The sequence below is a fragment of the Rhinichthys klamathensis genome, unplaced genomic scaffold (assembly GCF_029890125.1).
Source record: "Rhinichthys klamathensis goyatoka isolate OS25496 unplaced genomic scaffold, OSU_Roscu_1.1 h1tg000354l_1, whole genome shotgun sequence".
Lineage (NCBI taxonomy): Eukaryota > Metazoa > Chordata > Actinopteri > Cypriniformes > Leuciscidae > Rhinichthys > Rhinichthys klamathensis.
This window is the reverse complement of record NW_026606864.1, coordinates 346874-368812: the sequence shown is the minus strand read 5'-3', so window position 1 is coordinate 368812 and position 21939 is coordinate 346874. Positions and strand designations below refer to the sequence as shown.

The window sequence follows — 21939 nt, the reverse complement described above, 5'->3', positions numbered from 1 at the left end:
AATCCGAAACCGAATACCGAATCCTACTCTCATCCTCAGTCCATTAACACAGTAAACACATAAATGAAGTAAACAAAGTGGATTTTTCATTTTATTTTATTACTGTAAATAATAAACACTACTTTTACTTTTATATAACTGTAAAAAAAAAAAAAAAAGAATAAGCAACATTATGCATTTTAACAGCGGCGATGTTGTGTAGCCTATTGTTTAGAGTCCTTGCCACCATGAGACAAATCGGCATTGCAAATTGAACATAGCTCGACTTGAATTGCCTTCTTTTCACTGAAAGTACTGCCAAACAACACTTTTTCTGCTCACGAGTTCCATTTTCACTTTCTCACAGCCTACTGCATTCGAACGGTCCACCTGCTGTAACGACGAGTGGAAATAAGGTGTGGCCCCTTTAAGAACTGCGCGCTCCCTGTTAAACTGTCTGCACTGCAGTCCGTATTGTATGTGCCGTGCGCCTCGAACACATGCATGCAGTTTATTTCTGTTTGATGCTCATTTTTACCTTATTTTGTTAAGTAACGCTGTGGCAGACAGTTACACAAGTTCGATTGTGAAATAAAGTGCGAGTTGTGAGATGCCAATCGCCTCCGTGAGTCTGTCTGGCCTCTGCAATAACTTAAGCTATGAGCTATCCCTATTTTTCTTCCTGACACAACGCGTTACACTACAGGCTTGTTCGACTTGAACCTGAGCGCTGCACAGACAGATCAGTTTATGACATCAAAGTACCGCGAGAGCAATTCAAAAGCATAAGGAGCCGTCTGCTCTCTATTCGTTCACGCGGTACTTTGATGTCATTCACTGATCGGTGACTTCGACGTAGCGTGCGTAGTGCAAGCCTAGGGTTCGGTTCGGTGGAAAAAAATAAGGTTCGGCAGAAACCGAACCCCGTTAAAAAGCCCAATATTCGGCCGAATCCGAATCCTGGATTCGGTGCATCCCTACTTAATGGACAGGATATTCAGCTCCACTGTCAGCAAGGGCTCAAAGGGAGGACTTTGAAGAGCCCTCAGTACCAGAGCTAGGTCCCAAGAGGGTACAGAGTGCAAAACACGAGGTGGATTTAACCTCCTAGCACCCTTGAGGAAACTGATGATCAGGTCGTGCTTCCCCACGGACTTACCTTCTACTACATCGTGATGTGTGGCTATTGCGGCAACATACACTTTGAGGGTGGAGGGAGACAGCCTTCGCTACAACCCATCTTGTAGGAAGGAAAGTACGACTCTGATCGGGCAAGTTCGGGGGTCCTCCTGGTGGGAGGAACACCACTCGACGAATAGGTTCCACTTCAACGCATAGAGGCGCCTCGTAGAGGGGGCTCTAGCAGAAGTGATGGTGTTTACCACTGCCTGTGGTAGATCACCTAGAACCTCCGCGTCCCGTCCAGGGACCAGACATGGAGTTTCCAGAGGTCTGGACGCGGGTGCCATAGAGTGCCCCGTCTCTGAGAAAGGAGGTCCTTCCTCAGAGGAATCGGCCAAGGAGGGGCTGTCGTGAGGAGCATGAGTTCCGTGAACCAAGTCCTGGTGGGCCAATACAGCGCCACTAGAAGGACCTGCTCCTCGTCCTCCCTGACCTTGCACAGGGTATGTGCAAGAAGGCTCACTGGGGGAAACACATAATTGCGCAGGTCCCGGGGCCAGCTGAGAGCCAGGGCGTCCATGCCGAGGGTACCCTCGGTCAGGGACTAAAACCACTGGCAATAGGACGTGTCTGGAGAGGCAAACAGGTTTACCTGTGCGACTCCGAAGACACTCCAAATCAGCTGAACCGCCTGGGGATGGAGTCGCCATTCTCCTGGCAGGGGAGGCAGCCGTGAGCTTGTCTGCCACACGGTTGAGCTCCCCTGGGACATGAGTGGCACGAAGCGACCTCAGATGCTTCTGACTCAATAGGAGGAGGTGGGAGGCGAGTCACGACATACGACGGGAGCGTAGACCACCTTGTCGGTTGATGTACGCAACAGTCGCAGTGTTGTCCGTACGGACCAGTACGTGCTTGTGTTTGAGAAGCCCCTTGAGGCGACACAAGGCTAAGTGTACTGCTTGCAACTCTAGGCAGTTGATGTGCCAATGCAGCTGGGGCCCGTCCACAGACCCGAGACTGCATGCCCTTTGTACGTGGGCCCTCCACCCCATGGCAGAAGCATCTGTAAAAACCACAGCATGCCTGGAAACCTGGACTAAGGGCACTCCAGCCCGAAGAAATGCAGGATCCGACCATGGGGAGAAGGTTTGGCGACAGTGCGGGGTCACTTTGACCCGGAATGTGCTGCTCTGCCACGCCCACCTCGGGACTCGATCGTGAAGCCAGTGCTGAAGCGGTCTCATATGTAACAGGCTGAGCGGCGTTACTGCGGCTGCCATATGCCCCAGGAGCCTCTGAAACTGTTTCAGTGGAACCGCTGTCCTGCCTCGAAAGGACCTGAGGCAGGTGAGCACTGACTGGACGCGTTCCTCCATGAGGCGTGCAGTCCAGTCGACAGAGTCCAGTTCCATACCGAGATAAGAGATCCTCTGCACGGGGCAGAGTTTGCTCTTGTCCCAGTTGATATGAAGTCCCAACCGGCTGAGGTGCCGAAGCACCATGTCCCTGTGATCGCACAACACATCTCGCGAGTGAGCTAGAATGAGCCAGTCGTCGAGATAGTTGAGAATGCGAACGCCTTGTTCTCTCATGGGAACAATGGCTGCCTCCGCGACTTTCATGAAGACGCGGGGCGACAGGGCCAGCCCAAAGGGTAGGACTTTGTACTGACTTGCTCGACCCTCGAACGCAAACCGTAGAAACGGTCTGTGTCGAGACGTGAAAGTACGTGTCCTTCAGGTCAATCGCTGCAAACCAATCCTGGGGACGGATGCATTCGAAAATGCGCTTCTGCGTGAGCATTTTGAACGGGAGTGTGTGCAGGGCCCGATTCAAAACTCGCAGGTCCAGGATTGGCCGTAATCCACCGCCTTTGTTGGGTACAATGAAGTAGGGGCTGTAAAACCCGGACCTCATCTCGGCAGGAGGGACCGGCTCGATCGCGTCCTTCGCCAGCAGGACGCAGATCTTTCCGCAAGACAGGGGCATCCACTGACCGCACACGGGTGAAGTGGACGCCCCTTAACTTGGGAGGCCGGCGTGCAAACTAAATTGCATAGCCGAACCGAATGGTGCGGATGAGCCATCGGGACGGACCCGGAAGCGTTTTTTTTATTTATTTTTTTTTTTTTTTTTTTTTTTAGCCAGGCTTCCAGATACGGTCTCAACAAACCCACCCGAACCACCGGCGTACCCGCGGAGGGGCAGCGAGGTGGAAGGCAGGGACCTGGCTCTGGTGGCATTGTAGCGACCAAGAGCGAGGTCTGGGCGTTTTAACTTGACACCAACCTGCTTCCACCTGAGAGTAGACGACAGAGAAGTCCCGTGGGCATTCTACTGCGGGCTGCCCGGTGGCGAAGGGAGGGGGAGAGACGAAGAACGAGGCCCTGACTCCTCGTGTCCTGGTCTCTGCGCCTCCGGGCCCAGCTGCAGACCGGAGCGACGCAGCCGAGGCTGCGTCACTGCTATCTGCAAGCTGGGGAGAGGGGAACGGGAGTGGTGCAGCTCGGGGGTGGAATTCTGACCCTCTCGGACGGAGGAAACTGGTCTTATTATACTGCCAGTCTCGACCGTGAGGGGAAACGAGGAACGAGGCCCGGGGGCATCGAGTCCTGGTTTCCCCTCACCCAGCAAGAGACGAGAGTGACAAGGCCGTAGCCCTCACTGCCATTTGAGCGCTGGGGCCCGTGAACGACTCAGAGGAAGTGGACTGCTCAAACTTTGGGTACCGCTGATTACAGGATAACCAGCGGCGGAACAGAAACGAAATTCTCCACCCGGCCCTCCCCCGGGGGAAGGAGTGGTGATGACATGCACTCCCAAAGAGCAGATCGTCACATACTCTGGGTCGCTCCTCTCAGGGTTGTTTCCCTTCCCTTTGCTGGGGGAAAACAAACTCCGAGCGGGCTGGTTTTGAGGTGCTTCTGGACCACCAGTGTGGACATCGTCTAACCGAGGGCCAGCGCTGTGACTAATCACGGTCAGTCACTAAGCACAGCTCAACCCCGAATTAGAACTACGCACGTGCAGTGGTAGTGAGAGAGGAAAAACTTCTGCAGATTTAGGCATGTTTGGCTTGCCATACTGGCACCAAAATGCTGCCATACTGCCAAAATTCTTCACACACACCCAGGCACTTTAGAACAGCCCAGGAAAGTGTGTCTGTTAAGTCTGAATCTTCTAGCATGAGAACGCACCATTATAGTAGGAACTCAGCATCATTTTCAGAGTATAACAGCCCTCTCTCCGATGTAGCGATCGACATCTGTCCTCCCTGGGGCCCCGAATGAAATGCTTGGTCCCTCATGAGAAGGACCAGAAACCCATCCGAAAGCCTCAACGGCACACGGCACGCTGAGCGGCTCAAGCCTTTGCGAGAAAGGGGAGACGAACAACGTGCCGACGTGGTCATGCACTCCTGAGAGAACATGAACCACCCACGAACACAGTCTCAACACACTGATTAGGCATGTGAAACCGTGATCATGGCCGTCAACCAGGCATGCAAGATAGTGAACGTGGCCATCGCTTCGATGCTGGGCGCTCAAGCCTTCAGGCAGGCGAACAACGTGCCGACGTGGTCATGCTCTCCAGTGCTTTAAGTGGGCCGGTACGCACCGGTACTCAGTACCGCCACTTCCAAATATAGCTCTTGAGCGTACCGCCACCTCTCCGTGCGCCCAGAACGTGCTTTTAGCGTACCGGTACGCTCATTTGCACATCTGTTTTAATCCTTTGGCTGCGCTGCCGCTTTTCAGAGCTCCCTTTACAATGCACGCCTCCTAATTCGTCCCACCGAGAGCAGAGACTACATTACCCATACACCCTTGAGTTTTACAAGTGAAAAGCGCATGCGTCGCTTTTGCCGCTGTCAGTGCTAGCTGCTCGGTTAAAATACAAATAGAGCATCACAGTGCGTGCCGTGTACCTGTCTGGTTAAACCCCGCGAAGGTCCGTGAAGACTGAAGATCGTGTAATGACGTAGGGCTAGCTCATTGGTCGCACGTCAGAGGCGCCCGCGCCATTGGATGTGCAGTTGGCGCAGTACAGCCTATGAGCGAGCCAGATGCTCAATGTGTTTTACATATAAGCTTCATTAAATCAGAAAAGGTGTTTCCCTGCACATTCACCATATAAAATTCACTGGAGGAAAAAGTTCGCGTGGCCGTCGTCAGATTTGGAAGTCGCTCAAAAGGCTCTTTCGCGGTTGTGGCTTCAGTCAACTTCAGTGAGGCGCGGTGGTTTATGGGATGAGTAGTTCCTTCGCTCGGAAATGAAAATATGTACACAGTCTTGTACCTTTGATTTTATTTGGATTTTCTCTCCGTTTTTTCACTCGAAATGATATGTTGTATGCTTATGAGTGCAGCCGTAGCTGGTTATCCTCAGACATGCTCTAAAACTCTTTAGATACGGTTTTTCCAAAACGTCAATGGGAGAAATGAATGGGAAATTTACTTCCGGCACCGAAGCTCAGAATAAAAGTTTTTTTTTTTTTTTACAAATGTAATTTTACTCTGTTAATTAATGTTTTTACTCAACATCTGTGCAGTTTTGGGAGGATTTATGATATCTTTTAAATTTCTATAAATTAATATTTATTTAAATAGGCTTTTTACAAAAAAAACCCCAGCATTTTATGTCAAATTCACTTTATAAAAGACCCAGATTTCTAACTTTCATTCATGGCGATAACATGGATAATTTTACACGGTTTAATGTAAGATTTTTGGCCATTTTTTGGAAAATGCAGTTTTAAAATAAAATAAAAATCACTTAATCACTAGATGGCTATAGAGCTTCACTATATGCTATTTGCTATTTTACTAATCAAAATATATCTTTTCACAAGTTTTTCCAGTTGGATTCATATCCACATTTCGTACATTTTATTTATGTTCAGTAGCTCTTTCTACTGTAGCTCTTTCTAAGGGTATTTTTTCAATACCATTTTGCACATTTTATTTATGTTCAGTAGCTCTTTCTAGCTAAAGCAAATCCACAAACTAAAGGATTTATTATTTTTTATAAGGTCGTCTGTTGACTGCTGTTTATATAAACCCCCTTCAATATAGTTGTTGTTACCTCAGGGGAAAATAAATAAATAATAATAGAGTACCGCCACCTCTTTTGGGCCACTTAAAGCACTGATGCTCTCATAAGAAAGCATAAACCACCCACGAACACAGTCTCAGCATGTTTGCGATGCGCTAGAGGAGTGAGTGGTACGTGCTCACTGAAACCCTCAGATCACCAATGGTATTCGCCAAAGCAGCCCTCTTCTGGTGCACCAGAAGAGAAACTAGATCGGGAAATAAGTAAAGGGACTCACCTCATAGAGGCAGGCGAGAAACGCCATCTCACCAACACAGAGAGATCCCCTCCTGAAACAGCAGACTCGTAGTCGTAAGAAAAATACAATCTTAAAGCTCACTCACTCAGAGAGGACACAATCGGTCGTCTCCGAAGCTAAAAGCATTGCGCAATGTTTACTTCCGCCTTTTATACCCGCGCTGGTAGGCGGGTCGCGGAATGCAAATCTTGCATGCCAATTTTCATTGCCTCGTTTTAATTCACTCGAAGGCAATTGGTCTCCCTAGCGTGATCCCAATTCGTCAGGGAACTCCCCGACGACACGTCGGAGTTCCCAGGACGAAAGGGAACTAAACCACAATCATAATCTACTGAACTATAATATCCTATAATTTCCTTCTCTGCATTTAACTTCTGCTTTATTTTATATATTGTACTGCAAATATTGCAAAAATTCTTGCCTCTCAGTTTCACTCAGAATGCTGTGTTATGGAAGTAAAAATGGTTTCATTTTTCATGTCGACCTAATATTTACAGTAATAATTTACAAACCTATAATATGTGCTCGAAAGTGTAGCGCACATTAAATTGACAGTTTTCATTTAGCAATAGCACACAAGCCTTATAGTTATTCAATTGTTGCTGTTATTTTAGACACAAAACTGTGTTGATATGAGCAAGCAAATCCAAAAGAGCTATCTCTAGTTTAATGTGAATATGCAAAATTAAAATAGATCTCATTACTTAGTTCCACTGATGGAGGTAAATTAACATTTCTTTTCACAAATAAACTTTTTCTTTTTTTTTTACAATAAGCATCAAACCAAGATTTAAAATTGCTCTCCAGTTATCAGGTTCTCTCGGCCCCCCAGTGAACCACAACCTTTAACACACAAGCATTCTGGGTATAGACACATATTTCTTTCCTGCAATCATTTTATAAAACACCTGCAGTTAAGGTCATCGCCTTAGTTCCTGGATGATTGTTTTTATGCATTTTTGTTGTTGTTGGTTCTCAACTTGTCAATTAAAACTACATTGATTATCATTTTATGATGTAACACATGTAGAGTTCTTACTGTACTCCAGTGTCAGTGAGAGTTTGGTTATTCACCCAAACCCAGTGTCAGTGTCCAGATCATTGAGACCAATCCAGTGCGTCTCTTTAATTTTAGACACCAGAAAATCCTAAAAGAGAACATTTGGTTTGGTCATGTTTTATCTCATTACATCAGTGGTGTAGTCTACGTGATACGCAGGTATACGCCGTATACCCACTAGAAAATGTCAAGGATTTCCGTATACCCACTAGGAAAGGCCAAGGATCTCCGTATACCCACTTAAAAAAGCGCGAGTATTCGTAACAACATCGTTTTGTGACAGAACTTTCATTCATAAATTCACCCCGCCGTCTGTGTTTGCGCAGCGGATCGAATCGCGGAATCCAGTCACATGTAACTTAGCCTACTGTAAAGCGGAACGTCACGCAATTTGGCCATTTTTGAAAGAATAAATCAAAAGTAGGGATGTACAACGAATCAAATCTCGATATGTACTAGTGTGTAAACTAGTGTACTAGTGTGTAAAGCTCAAAAAGACTGCTATATAAATAAACTCTGCATGTTCTGCGTGTTTCTGTGAATGAGCGCTCAATGTGTGCTCTACTAGCTACACACTGAAGCGCGCGTCACACTCATGGTGTTTTCAGCGTCTATGAGGAGGACATGCACACATTTGAACTTCATCGTAGACCTTTTATGAGAGTCACTTCACAAGAATTTTACCATTTCATTTGATAAAACTATCGTCATTCATTCGTATCATATACACTCACAAACTTTAAAGTCTTCATGACAACCTGTCAAAATAAAAGTTTTGTATAACGAAGAAAATATAACAGAAATATATTACTATTGCACAGTAGAGTATACTTCAAGTAGGCCTAATAATAATAATAATAATAGTTTATTAAAACACACAGAAGCTCAAATGTCTTTAATTTACAACCCACCATAATAAAAGTTTGTAGAGAGAAAGAAAGTAACTCGAAGGAATTATTAAAGAAATTGCATAGTAAGATGTAGCCTACTTTTTAAAATAATAATAATAATCAAATCTATTAAAACATAATTTTAAAGGAATATCACACAAGTTTTCACACGGGGGGGGGGAGGGGTATTTCATTACTGTGATATTTCATTACTGTGATAATATCACAGTATACTCACTACAAAAAACTAGACTACACCACTGCATTACATATAACTCAGATGCCAAACTCAAGCCGAAAACACTTCACACAACTTGGGTTCCCCTTCAGGGACTACCGCTGCGTGTAATCGCAGTGGGAACGCCCTCCAGCGTGATGCGTCTGAAGCATGAATGAAATCAGTCAATGGAGAGAATGAGCGTACGGCGAGTGACGTCATCGTCCAGGAAGCTATAAATATCCCCTGAGCACACAATGCGCCAGCTTTTGTTACTTCAGCAAGCTCTGTGTGTGTCTGAAACCTATCGATTGTGTTTGTCTGTTTTAGACAGGAGTTTATCACTATATACATATATATATATATTATATATTAAAAAAACCAATAGGAGCGAGCAGTATAGGAAGTGTGTTCCCCCCTGTACACGATACATCACGGGTGGGGATTCACACGAGCTTTGTGTGGCTTGTTTGGGAGTGCAGCATGCCCAGTCGGCTCTCGAGGGAGTCGATTGTCAGCATTGCGAGCGTTTTCCCTTGAGAACTCTGCGCTCACGGCGATCGCTCTTTGAGGAGAGTGGTTTGCTGCGAACACCCCGAAGCTCGGGTCCCGCTTCTGCTGAGGCAGAGCGGCGGCGCTTGTCTTGGGGCTCGCAGATGGATCTCACTGGCGACGTTGAGACGGGCTCCGCCCTTTCTCAGCTATCTCCGGCGAGATCTAGTGCCTCTCACCCGGCTCTTGAAGCACGCGCTGCGGCGGTTACTTCTGCCCGGGTGGAGGCACATGATGATGTTGAATTAAGATTATCCAGTTCTGAGGAGCTGGATGTCGAAAGTTTTGCATCAGAGGAAACTAGTTTGTCACATTATACTGCAAATGAAGAAGGTTTGATGGATGTGTTATCTCGGGCTGTTAAAAAGCAAAGCTCAGTATCGAGTGGCCAGCTGATAGACAGGAGTCTAGTAATAAAAGTAAACTAGATGATCTTCTGTCTGCACGACCTCAACCTTCTCGCCGGTGCTTACCGTTCTTCCCAGATTTTCATGCTGAGGTTTCAAAGACCTGGGTTAGACCGGTTTCAAGCAGAATTTACACAAATCAGTCCAATGCTTTTGGTAACATTGTTGGTGCTAAATCTGCTGGTTATATGACGATGCCGGAGGCGGAGGAGACGCTCGCGAGCTATCTCTCTCCAGCTTCATCATCTTCACTTAAAGCACCGGCTCTGCCCGCTAAACCACTAAAAAATACTTCTGTGTTAGTGGGGAAGGCTTACTCTGTGGCGGGTCAGGCGGCTGCATGTCTACACACTATGGCCATTATGCAGGCTTATCAGGCTGACCTGCTTAAAGATGCGTGTGAAGGGGGGGAAATTTTCTGTTGAAATGATTGATGAGCCTGCTGATCTCACTCTCTGGGCTACCAGGGAGACAGCTAAATCTATCGGCCGGTCTATGGCAGCCATGGTGGCCACAGAGAGACACTTGTGGTTGAGTCAGACCTCTATGAAGGAAAAAGATAAGACTCCCCTTTTAAATGCTCCAGTTTCGCCTATGGGCCTCTTTGGTGACGCTCTTCTTTCTGTCACGGAGAGGTTCCAGGAAGAGAAGAAACAGGCGGCTGCTTTTCAGAAATTTATGCCCCTTAAAGTGCGTGTCGCTGGGGCTGCTGAGGGAGGGCAGTCCCAGTCGCCGAGTACCTCAAAAAGAGCACAATAGAAACGAAGTGTCGCGTCTTGTGCCCCCCCCGCAGAGAAACTGGAGGGACGAGGCGGGGCGCTCTCCGGCGCGACCTTCCCGCGGTAGGGCTGATCTGAGGACAGTCGTTATCGCCAAGAAGGCCGCGTCGGGGAAAAAAATCCTGACGTACTGAACGTCAGGACTCTGAGGGTGGTCCCCATCGTGAAAGACTTGAGTTCACTGCACAAAAACACGGTGCCCTGTCTTTTCCGATGCCCTAAGGGGTCTGCTCTACTAACCCTGCCTTCACAGGGCGTAGAGAGACTCGGCGAGCGATTTCCCGAGGGACGCTCGCCCCCTCCAAGGAGGGTTGTGGAGTGCCCAGACCAGCTGTTCCCTGCCAGTACGTTACAGGGCGCTGTGTCTGTCACCCGGGATATTCAAATCAGATCCGAGGACTGGTTTGTCACGATAGATCTAAAGGACACTTACTTCCATGTATCTATCCTCCCTCAACACAGGAAGTTCCTGAGGTACGCTTTCGGGGGCGAAGCGTACCAATATCGGGTTCTTCCGTTCGCCTAGCACTGTCCCCCCGAACATTCACGAAGTGTATGGATGCTGCTATAGCCCCGCTGAGGTTACAGGGCATCCGCATTCTGAATTATATAGATGATTGCTTGATTTTAGCTCAATCGGAACAACGGGCGGTTCGGCACCGAGATGTCGTTCTTGCTCATATCAAGAGACTGGGGCTGAGGCTCAACGCCAAAAAGAGTGTTCTTTCTCCATTACAGAGAATCACTTTTCTAGGTGTAGTGTGGGATTCAACGACGATGCAGGCACGATTGTCACCTGCTCGTATTGCTTTGATTCTCGCCCCAGTAGATCAGGTCAAGCTAGGCCAGTCACCCACTGTAAAACAGTTCCAGAGACTGTTAGGTTTCTGTATCCTTGGTTTCTGTCCCAAGGCCCTGTGTTAGGAGCTCCTTGTCGTCGCGTTATGCTAACGACAGATGCCTCTCTCACGGGTTGGGGGGCGATCATGAATGGTCGCCCGGCTCAGGGTCTGTGGGAGGACCATCATCGTCTGTGGCACATAAACTGCCTAGAGATGTTGGGGGTGTTTCAGGCTCTGAAACACTTCCTCCCAGACCTAAGGGGCCACCATGTTCTTGTCCGGACAGACAACACATCGGTGTTTCTTATATCAACCACCAGGGGGGTCTGTGTTCTCGCCCACTTTACAAACTGGCACGTCAGATCCTTCTATGGTCCCAGGGGAAAATTCTTTCTCTGAGAGCTTTTTATCTACCGGGGTATTTAATCAGGGGGCAGACATCCTGTCAAGACAGGGGCCGAGGCCTGGGGAATGGAGTCTTCACCCCGAGGTGGTGGAACTCCTATGGAAACATTTCGGTCGTGCCGAGGTAGACCTATTTGCTTCTCGAGAAACATCACACTGCCCGCTGTGGTTCTCTCTCAGCCATCCAGCCCCGCTGGGGTTGGATGCGATGGTACATCCGTGGCCGAGGTCACGTCTGTACGCTTTCCCCCAGATCGCTCTGCTCCCGGGAGTTCTGGAGAGGGTTCGCCGGGACGTGCTCAGTCTCCTGCTAATAGCCCCGTTCTGGCCGGCCCGAGTATGGTTTGCGGACCTAGTGACTCTCCTCGACGGCTCTCCCCTGGAGACACCGATCAGGAGAGATCTGCTCTCTCAGGCGAGCGGGTCGATCCTAAAAAAATCACCCCCGCCCAGAGCTATGGAGGCTATGGGCTTGGCCTCTGAGGGGGCCCAGCTCATAGATTCTGGTCTCTCGGCTGAGGTCGTTGAGACCATCCTCTAATCCAGAGCTCCCTCCACGAGGAAGTTATATGCCGCGAGGTGGAAACTTTTCACCTCTTGGTGCGGAGAGCGCCAACAGGACCTAGTTAACTGCCCGGTCGGTACAGTGCTGGATTTCCTGCAGGACCGTCTCTCCACAGGGTTATCCCACTCCACACTGAAGGTGTATGTGGCGGCCTTAGCTGCTTACCACACCCCTTCAAGTGGAGGTTCCCTCGGGAAACACCCACTTATCTCGCTTCCTTCGTGGCACCTTGAGACTGAGGCCTGGAGTTCACATGAGGGTACCAGCTTGGGATCTGGCCATCGTCTTAGAAGGTCTCTCCCTTGCTCCTTTCGAGCCCATCGAGGAAGTTTCGGAAAAGTTTCTTACTCTAACTTCTCGCTATCTCATCTCTAAAAAGAATTGGAGATATTCAAGCACTGTCGGTGGCTCCCTCGTGCCTGGAATTTGCTCCTGGTATGGTTAAGGCTTTTCTCTGTCCCAGACCAGGTTATGTTCCTAAGGTACCAACTACTTTTGTTAGACCTATAGTTCTGCAGGCTTTCTGTCCTCCGCCTTTTCTGACGTCAGTCCAGGAGAAACTTAATTTGCTGTGCCCAGTTAGGGCTTTAGGTGCTTATGTCCACAGAGCTGCCCTGTGGAGGAGATCGGAAAAACTGTTCTTCTGTTTTGGTTCACCTAAGAATGGGTGTCCTGCATCTAAGCAAAGGATGAGCAAGTGGGTGGTCGAGGCCATCTCGCTTGCTTACGGGTCGGCCCATCAGCCTTCACCTTTGGCTGTAAGGGCTCATTCCACCAGGAGTATGGCTGCTTCTACAGCTCTTCTTTCAGGGGCTTCTCTTCAGGACGTTTGTGATGCGGCAGGCTGGTCCTCACAGCACACTTTCGTCAGTTTTTATTCCCTTGATCTTAGCTCCACTCCCGGGGCTCAGGTTCTCTCGTCGGTTTGTGTCTCCGAATGACACACGGCGGGGATTTGGTCGTATGGGGATGTGGGTATTGCGTTCCCACTGCGATTACACGCAGCGGTAGTCCCTGAAGGGGAACGTGCCGGGTTACGTATGTAACCCTAGTTCCCCGAAGGGACGGACGCTGTGTGTCCTGCCATACTCTCGGCATCCCCTTGGGTCGCTTGCTTCAGTAACTTTTAAGCTGGCGTATTGTGTGCTCAGGGGATATTTATAGCTTCCTGGTCGATAACGTCACTCGCCGTACGCTCATTCTCCCCATTGACTGATTTCATTCATGCTTCAGACGCGTCACGCTGGAGGGCGTTCCCACTGCGATTACACGCAGCGTCCGTCCCTTCGGGGGAACTAGGGTTACATACGTAACCCGGGACGTTAACAATCTCGTGTAACACCTCAGATGAATACAGTGCAGGAAACAGTGGGTGGTTTTGGCCATGATGTGTTCAGTCCAGGTTCAGTCACTTGTGGTTTTGCATTAGCACATCACATTTTATTACAAAATATTGTAGCATTATTGCTTTCAACAACCATATGTAAGGTGAAGAAGTCTTGTATTATCCCTTAATCACCAGAAAAACTGCCACACAGACATGATTAATCTTCCTCTGAGCAAGGTTACAATTATTTGTTCAGTTCTCAGCCGATTTCCACATTTATGACATTATTTCATGCCTAATCCTGATTTCAAGGTCAGAATTATGGCCAGTGAAAGAAAAAATGCAAACAATACACAGATGATTTCTGCTACACTTCAGATTTCTGTATTTTACAATATCCAAACAGTGACAAAGAACAGCTTATGTTTATGTAAAGTTCTTTGACATTGACATTAAATTGAGAATTTGAGCATTTTATCTTCTATGCAGATTTTGAGTTCAATTATACATTTTGAGTACTTATTTTTTATTTATCTTATATTTCCCCCAAAACTGTACATGATGGAATTTTTTTCAAATTAGGCAATGCTAAAGGGATAGTTCACCCAAAAACGAAAATTAGCCCATGATACTCACCCTGAAGCCATGGTGTATATGACATTCTTCTTTCAGACGAATACAATCGGAGTTATATTAAAAACGTCCTAAGCCTAATAATGGCAGTGAATGACTGTTTGACTTTGGAAGTCCATTAAAGCGCATCTATTCATGATTAAAGTGCTCCACGCGTCTCCGGGGCTTAATAAAGGCCTTCTGAAGTGATGCACAACTGAACTTGGCGGACAGCGTAATGACGAACGCGGTTGCCCAGCCCTGTTTGTTTGAAACGTGAGAATCAATTGCCATCATTATGTTGTTCAAGTGTTCAAGTTCAAGTGTTACTCTTTTGGCCTAAATCGATGCATACGGCCGTCTGTCGGAAGCGTTATTTTAGTCGATAAAGTTTTAAATATGGATATTTTTCTTACATGAACGCATCGCTTCACTTCAGAAGACCTTTATTAACCCTCGTAGACGCGTGGAGCACTTTAACAATGAATAGATGCGCTTTAATGAACTTCCAAAGATATACAGCCATTCACTGCCATTATGAAGCTTGAGCCAGGACATTTTTAATATAACTCTGATTGTATTCGTCTGAAAGAAGAATGTCATATACACCATGGCTTCAGGGTGAGTAAATCATGGGCTAATTTACATTTTTGGGTGAACTATCCCTTTAAGCATTTTGCAGGGTTCAAGATGCATTGCTGTGTAATCTTTGTGTTAATTTTGCTTACATCTAATATCAATTATATAATAGTTGATCTGACTTGCCTGTTCTGATTGGCTGGTTATGGTCACCAGATCGGCTCCTTTTGAAACACAGACATCTCGACTGCTCGACCACTTCAGTTCATCAGAGCTGAATAAATACAGCTTTCCACGACAAGCTAACCGGCCATTCACAGAGAAATCACAAGACTGAGCTGTGAGGAATGAATTAAAAAAGACAATTAAACATTTCATTATTTATATCATAAGTGTCTTGAAGCTAATCAAACTATAGTTCATTGTGCTTTCCTTGCACTTTAAAAAGTAAAGGAGAGAGACAAATGTTCTGTGCAGCAGCAATAGAGAATGAGTTTGATGAACTGTTATTGTAACTTTTGTCAGTTTGCATACACTAGTTTAGACAAAATGTGATGCTGAATCAACAAAACAATGTTATAAAAAATGCCAAACACAAGCCAACTCACCAGCACAAAGGGAGAGCGGTTCTTTAACTCTGGTGTAATTGGTTTTAAGTTCCTCTAGTTCTCTCATAACTTGAAGAAAATGGGAAGAATAAAGTTACTCACATGGACAGTTCAGTGAACAACACTATACTGTTACTGAAACATGTTTGTGCAGTAATGTTTATGAAATATTAACACTTTCTCACTTGTGCTGTTCATCTCTTGAGCTGATTTTAAATCGGCAAGCGTATTGCCATCTGAATTAAAGAAAAAACAAGAAGGCTAACATTTTCATGGGACTTAAATATCTCACAATACAATGATGCACAGCTTGATGACCAAAGAAAATAAATATAGTGTTCAAGAATGATTTCTTAATCTGCAGCTTAAAACTAACTTTATTCTTCCCATTTTCTTCAAGTTATGAGAGAACTAGAGGAACTTAAAACCAATTACACCAGAGTTAAAGAACCGCTCTCCCTTTGTGCTGGTGAGTTATGAACAAAAACAATTCCTAAAGCTAGGTCTTCTAAACATTAGATCGCTCACACCTAAGGCGGTTATTGTAAATGAAATGGTCACAGATAATAATTTCGATGTTCTGTGTCTTACTGAAACCTGGCTTAAACCAAATGATTATTTCGGTCTAAATGAGTCTACTCCACCAGGATACTGTTATAAGCATGAGCCCCGTCTGATCGGTCGTGGCGGCGGTGTTGCAACAATCTATAGAGATATCCTTAATGTTACTCAGAAAACTCGTCACAGGTTTAATTCATTTGAAGTACTTGTGTTAAATGTTACGCTCATAGATGTAAGAAAAAAATCCCTATTATCTCTAGCATTGGCTACCGTAAATAGACCTCCAGGGCCTTACACCGATTTCCTAAAAGAGTTTGCAGACGTTCTATCAGATCTATTGGTCAAGGTCGATAAAGCATTAATTGTTGGAGATTTTCACATACACGTAGATAATTCAAATGATGCGTTAGGGGCTGCGTTCACAGATTTATTAAACTCCTTCGGAGTCAAGCAAAACGTCACCGGACCAACTCATCGTCTTAATCATATACTCGATTTAATTATATCATACGGAACCGATCCAACCGATATAGATATCATTCCACAAAGTGATGATGTCACTGACCACTACATGGTAACTTGTATATTACGCACTCCTATAATATGTCATGCTGCGCCGCGTTATCGACCAGGCAGAACAATCCTTCCATCCACCGTAGATCATTTCTCAAATAGCTTATCTGATCTGACTCAGCTGCTGCCCGAACCCAAACAAACAGATGAATTAGACGAATTAACTAGCACTATGAGCTCCACTCTCTCTAGAACATTGGATACTGTTGCACCCATTAGATTGAAAAAGGTCAGAGAAAAAAGTATAGCACCATGGTACAATAATACTACGTATGTTTTAAAGAGAGAGACCCGTAATTTAGAGCGTAAATGGAAAAAAACTAATTTAGAGGTCTTTAGATTTGCGTGGTGTAAGTCCTGCTAATTCGATCCAAGGGCGGCATTCAAATTAGCGGTGAAGGTCTCAACGCGCGTTCCGTCTCTTCCAATGGCAAAAGGATTTTTTAATTAAATATAATATACTTTTTATCTTATGTATTAACTCGTTTCATCTGACTCCATAGAATGAAAGTGTTTTAATGATATCTGTGCATCATTAAATATACGTTAATGTTTGACTATTCCTTTTAACTCCAATGAAAATAAAGTCAAAGTCTGTTAGAATAATCAAATATAACAATTTATTATGTCAGGTAAATGTATTTTAACAATTCCATAATCAATTGAAAGATAATCAATGCAAATCATCAAATGTTTTAGGATTAGAGAAATAGATGCAAACCCAACATGAACTACATGAGCTAAACCTCACGGGCTATCTGAAATACAGAAAAAGCCACGACTTCTAGCTGCATTTGCTTATATACCCAGAACTCATTTCATATGTAAACCTGTGTTCACAGTGGAAATTTAGTCACCCCCCCAGACTTACTGGGGGCAGAAGTTGATTTACATGTTACCATTTGCTAACAGTGGAAATTAGCATTGAGTTCACACCTTCTGAGAGCAGGAGGGTTTACCCATCCACCCTCCTTTGTGTGTATGTTATCTAAAAACTCTTAAAAACCTTATTACCTTTGTTTTACTTATTTGGAAATGAGACATATGTATCACTTACCCTGCGACAGTTTAAATGATACTAAACACAATACTCAATGATAATCATTCACATTAAACCATATATATATTCTTATGTGAGTTTTAGCTGTTACTGGGTGAAATGTAAATCAGGTGAGACTGCGTGAGGGGGAGGTCGAATGCTATTTCAGCAAGTTCCTTTGTTTCAATAGACCATGTGGTCAAGACAGTGTCTCCAACCAGTTCTTACAAGGCCAAATATTAATTTCCATCTTCAACCAGTTTCCCAGTCTTACAGTGGAAAGACAGTATGTCACGTTATAAAAAGGCCCTTAAAACGGCCAGGGCTGAGCATCTCCGCAAACTATTAGAAAACAACCGAAATAATCCAAGGTTTTTATTTAATACCGTGGCTAGACTAACAAATAAACAGACGTCGCCTGAACAAAATACCTCTTTACAGTTTAGTAGTAATGAATTCATGAACTTCTTCACCGAGAAAATTGAAAGCATCAGAACCACAATCGTAAACGCTCAATCTTTGCTCGCGCCTTATAATTCAGCCGCAATTTTAACCCCGCGAGAACAATTACAATGCTTTACGACCATAGAACAAAAAGAGTTAAATAAACTTATCGCTTCATCTAAAACAACAACATGCTTATTAGATCCTATACCAACTAAACTATTGAAAGTAGTGTTACCTATAGTGGAAGAACCTCTTCTCAATATCATTGACTCGTCTTTATCTTTAGGTCATGTTCCAAGAACATTCAAGCTGGCAGTTATAAAACCTCTTATTAAGAAACCACAATTAGACCCAAATAACCTAGCAAACTACAGACCCATTTCAAATCTTACATTTATGTCTAAAATATTAGAAAAAGTTGTGTTCGCTCAACTCGGCTCTTTCTTGCAAGAAAACGACATCTATGAAAAGTTTCAGTCTGGATTCAGGCCACATCATAGCACTGAAACTGCACTTGCTAGAATCATAAATGATTTACTTTTAGCTTCTGACCAAGGCTGTATCTCAGTACTAGTTTTACTCGATCTTAGCGCTGCGTTCGACACTATAGATCACACAATACTCTTAGATCGACTACAAAATTACACTGGTGTTCAAGGACAAGCATTAAGCTGCACTGTTAAAAAAAGTTCTGTTAAAAAACGGAAAAAGTGCTGGTAATTAATTACCAGCACTTTTTCCGTTATTGTACGGGCACTTCCGTAAACCTTAAAACGGATATTTCCGTAGATTTATATGAGTTTTTCTGTACCATTGACGGACATTTCCGTCAAACCTAAAATGGAAAATTCCGTTTTTTCCGTAAATTTTTGCGTTATTGTACGGACAATTCCGTAAACCCTATAACAGATATTTCCGTAGATTTACCTGACTTTCTTTACCATTTACGGACACTTCCATCAAACCTAAAATGGATTTCCTACAGTAAAAATAAAACAGATGAATTTAGGCAATATACCTACAGCAAATAGAATTTTTACCTTTCTGTTAGTTAACAGTGTAATGATAACTCTTGTTGAAAACATTTCAAACAAATCTTCTGTGATTAAAAAATATTTTTATTTACTTATAGATCGACAACAATTCCATGAAAACTAAAATATAAAGGAAAAAAAAACCACAAAAAGTATATATAGTTTCTCATCTCTAAATTGTTTCAAGTCTGCTAATTCATGACACTCTTTGTTAACATTACAACAATTGCATCCACTGAATAAATTTTAAAATGTGTGAGGGGGAAAAGGTTTTTCAGAGGAACATGGATGGGGGGGGGGGGGTACTCTTGTCTTCAGGTAAGATGAAGGCTGTAAAAGAAATACAAAACACTATTACTATTACAGAATGTGTCAAAAAAAAAGATTCTAGGTGGGAAAAACTCACTCACCAAGAAATGTGTAGTAAATTCTTCAGAGCCACCGGACTGATTGGACCAGGTCCTGGTAGGACTGCAGACTCGGGTTTAGCCACCAAAAACTACAGAGGGGAGGGAACAGTATGTGGCCAAACCATCATGATGTTTCAAATTTAGTTACCGTGTACTGTAATGGTTCTGTCTGCGGTTAACCGTACCTGTCTGTCTCGCGGCGAGAGGCCTGCATCACGGCCCAGCTGTCCCTCCAGGTTGTCGTTGTTCTCTCCGTGCCGACACAGGTAGATGGTTCAGGGCTGGACGTAGATGTTCATCAGGTAGATTATACTGGATCTGTTTGATGAGGAAGTGCCGATCCCCGTCTATCACCTAGATGAAGAAGTGATCGGTATGTTCAGTTAAAGTCTCATTTTGAGATTTGACAAAAGCTAATACTTTACATTGTTTTTCAAAGTTGTTCATACAGGAACTTCAGCAGTCTTGGAGGAATGTGTATACGTTTGGTTTCCTTCATCTCAGTCTTTTCGACCTTCGTTCAGGATTGCAGCACAGAAAAGTTGGATATGAAGAAAAAAAAAGATATATTTTAGCTACACAAGAAATTAAATGAAGGAAAATTAACTACAAAATATCATGCAGACCAGGTTGAGGTTGAAAAACAATTGTACAGTATTTTACGTTCGTTAAATTATCAACTAAAAATAATCAGCCATCCCTAATTCTTCAAATTCAAACACTGTATATAATGGCGCTTTTCCACTGCTGGTACGGCTCGGTACGGCTCAGTACGGTTCGGCTCGCTTCGCTTTTCCACTGCTTGGTACGACTCGGCTCAGCACGGCACGGCTCGGTTCGCTTTAGCTCGGTTTGCTTTTCCACTGCTTGGTACGACTCGGCTCAGCACGGCACGGCTCGGTTCGCTTTAGCTCGGTTTGCTTTTCCACTTCAGATAGTACCGCTTCAAAGTGGGTGGGATTATAGTCGGACCGTTATAGTTTATCCGCTCCTCGGCAACCAACGAGACGAACGTCTGCACTTCGTCCACTGACCACGATTCAGCCATTTCTTTTTTATGGAAGTTTTCTTTCTTTCTTTTTTCTTCAAGCAAGTCAAGCAAGTAGTTTTAAAACAGGTGCTACAGCGTGGCTGTTGTCTACTGGCTATTTAAATCTAGTGGGTTTAGTGTCTCGTGTCGCAAATACAATGACGCTGATAGTGACGATTCTGTCTGTCTGACCAATCAGTGATCTGTAGTGTTTCACGTCACATTTTAGTATCGGTACGGTACGCTTGGAACCTCAACAGACCAGGTACCATTTAAAGCGAGCCGAAGCGAGCCGTACCGTACCGTACCATGCAGTGGAAATGTGCCATAAGTGAGCCGTACCGAACCATGCAGTGGAAAAGCGCCAAAGCGTGCCGTGCCGTACCGAACCGTTCCATGCAGTGGAAAAGCGCCATAAAATGCGAAGACTTTTGTTTCCAGTGGACTCCAATTGCATGTCATGTTAGCTTGTCTGCTCAACTATACATTATAATATGTTTAATTATTTTCAACTAATTAAACAGAAACACAATAACAATCTATAAATCATTTAATTAAAAATGTGTTGCTTACCTTTATATGAACTCCAGGAAAAGTGCCATTTTCTTCAGGTATTTTGAAGCTCACTGCCTTAATGGGGTAGAGATGTGGTCAATAATAACTTCTTGAATGACAGCAATCCCGAATGTCCACCACCTTAAACAAAAAAGATATTACAAAATGGTATTACATTAATAAAGATATTACATTACACAATCACTTCAGAAAACTGCTTTAAAGGGGTAGTTCACTTTAAAATGGAAATTCTGTCATCATTTCCTCACCCTCAAGTTGTTTCAAACCTGTATGAATTTCTTTCTTCTGCTGAACACAAAGGAAGATATTTTGAAGAATGTCAGTAACCAAACAGTTAACTGGAGCCATTGACTTCCATAGTAGGAAAAAAAATACTATGGGAGTCAATGGCTCCAGTTAATGGTTTGGTTAACAACATTCTTCAAAATATCTTTGTGTTCAGCAGAAGAAAGAAACTCATACAGGTTTGAAACAACTTGAGGGTGAGTAAATGATGACAGAATTTTCATTTTAAAGTGAACTATCCCTTTAAACATAGTTGTTTAAATTTTCCCTATACAATTTGTATTTCTACTGACCATCTAAGCATACACATCTTTGAAGGGGGTATTCAGCAACCAACTTTTTCTATCAACACTTTTCCTCAGACTTTAAATTTAAATGTGTTGCCCGTATTGAACACTCGTAGTAATTAATAATAAAAAAAGGTAATAAAACAAAATACAAACCCATAAGCAGCATGCAGGTGGTGCTTGGTATGCAAACTACAACAGCAATGTCCTGTCAATAGATAAGAAAACAACAGAAAAACTATGAATGAAACAAACTGAGGAGGGATATGGTAACGTTAAAGAATGACTAACGTTACAGGCAGAAGAGTACAGCAGTCATGTAAAATGTAAATTAATATTTCATGGTCATTATTTGGGGTTTAAAGTCGTGTGTGTCGTCTAAAACAAAAACAAGTCT

At 44.4% G+C, this 21939-nt stretch overlaps 1 long non-coding RNA gene across 1 annotated transcript; it reads right to left on the bottom strand.

The window, feature by feature from the left end:
• Positions 1-19180: 19180 nt before the first annotated feature.
• Positions 19181-19891, bottom strand: LOC130069060 (uncharacterized). The gene is made up of 4 exons (XR_008803735.1): positions 19814-19891; positions 19550-19718; positions 19365-19453; positions 19181-19284 (listed from the first exon to the last, which is right to left on the bottom strand). It is a non-coding gene; the product is annotated as an uncharacterized LOC130069060 (long non-coding RNA).
• Between the last annotated feature and the right edge of the window lie 2048 nt (positions 19892-21939).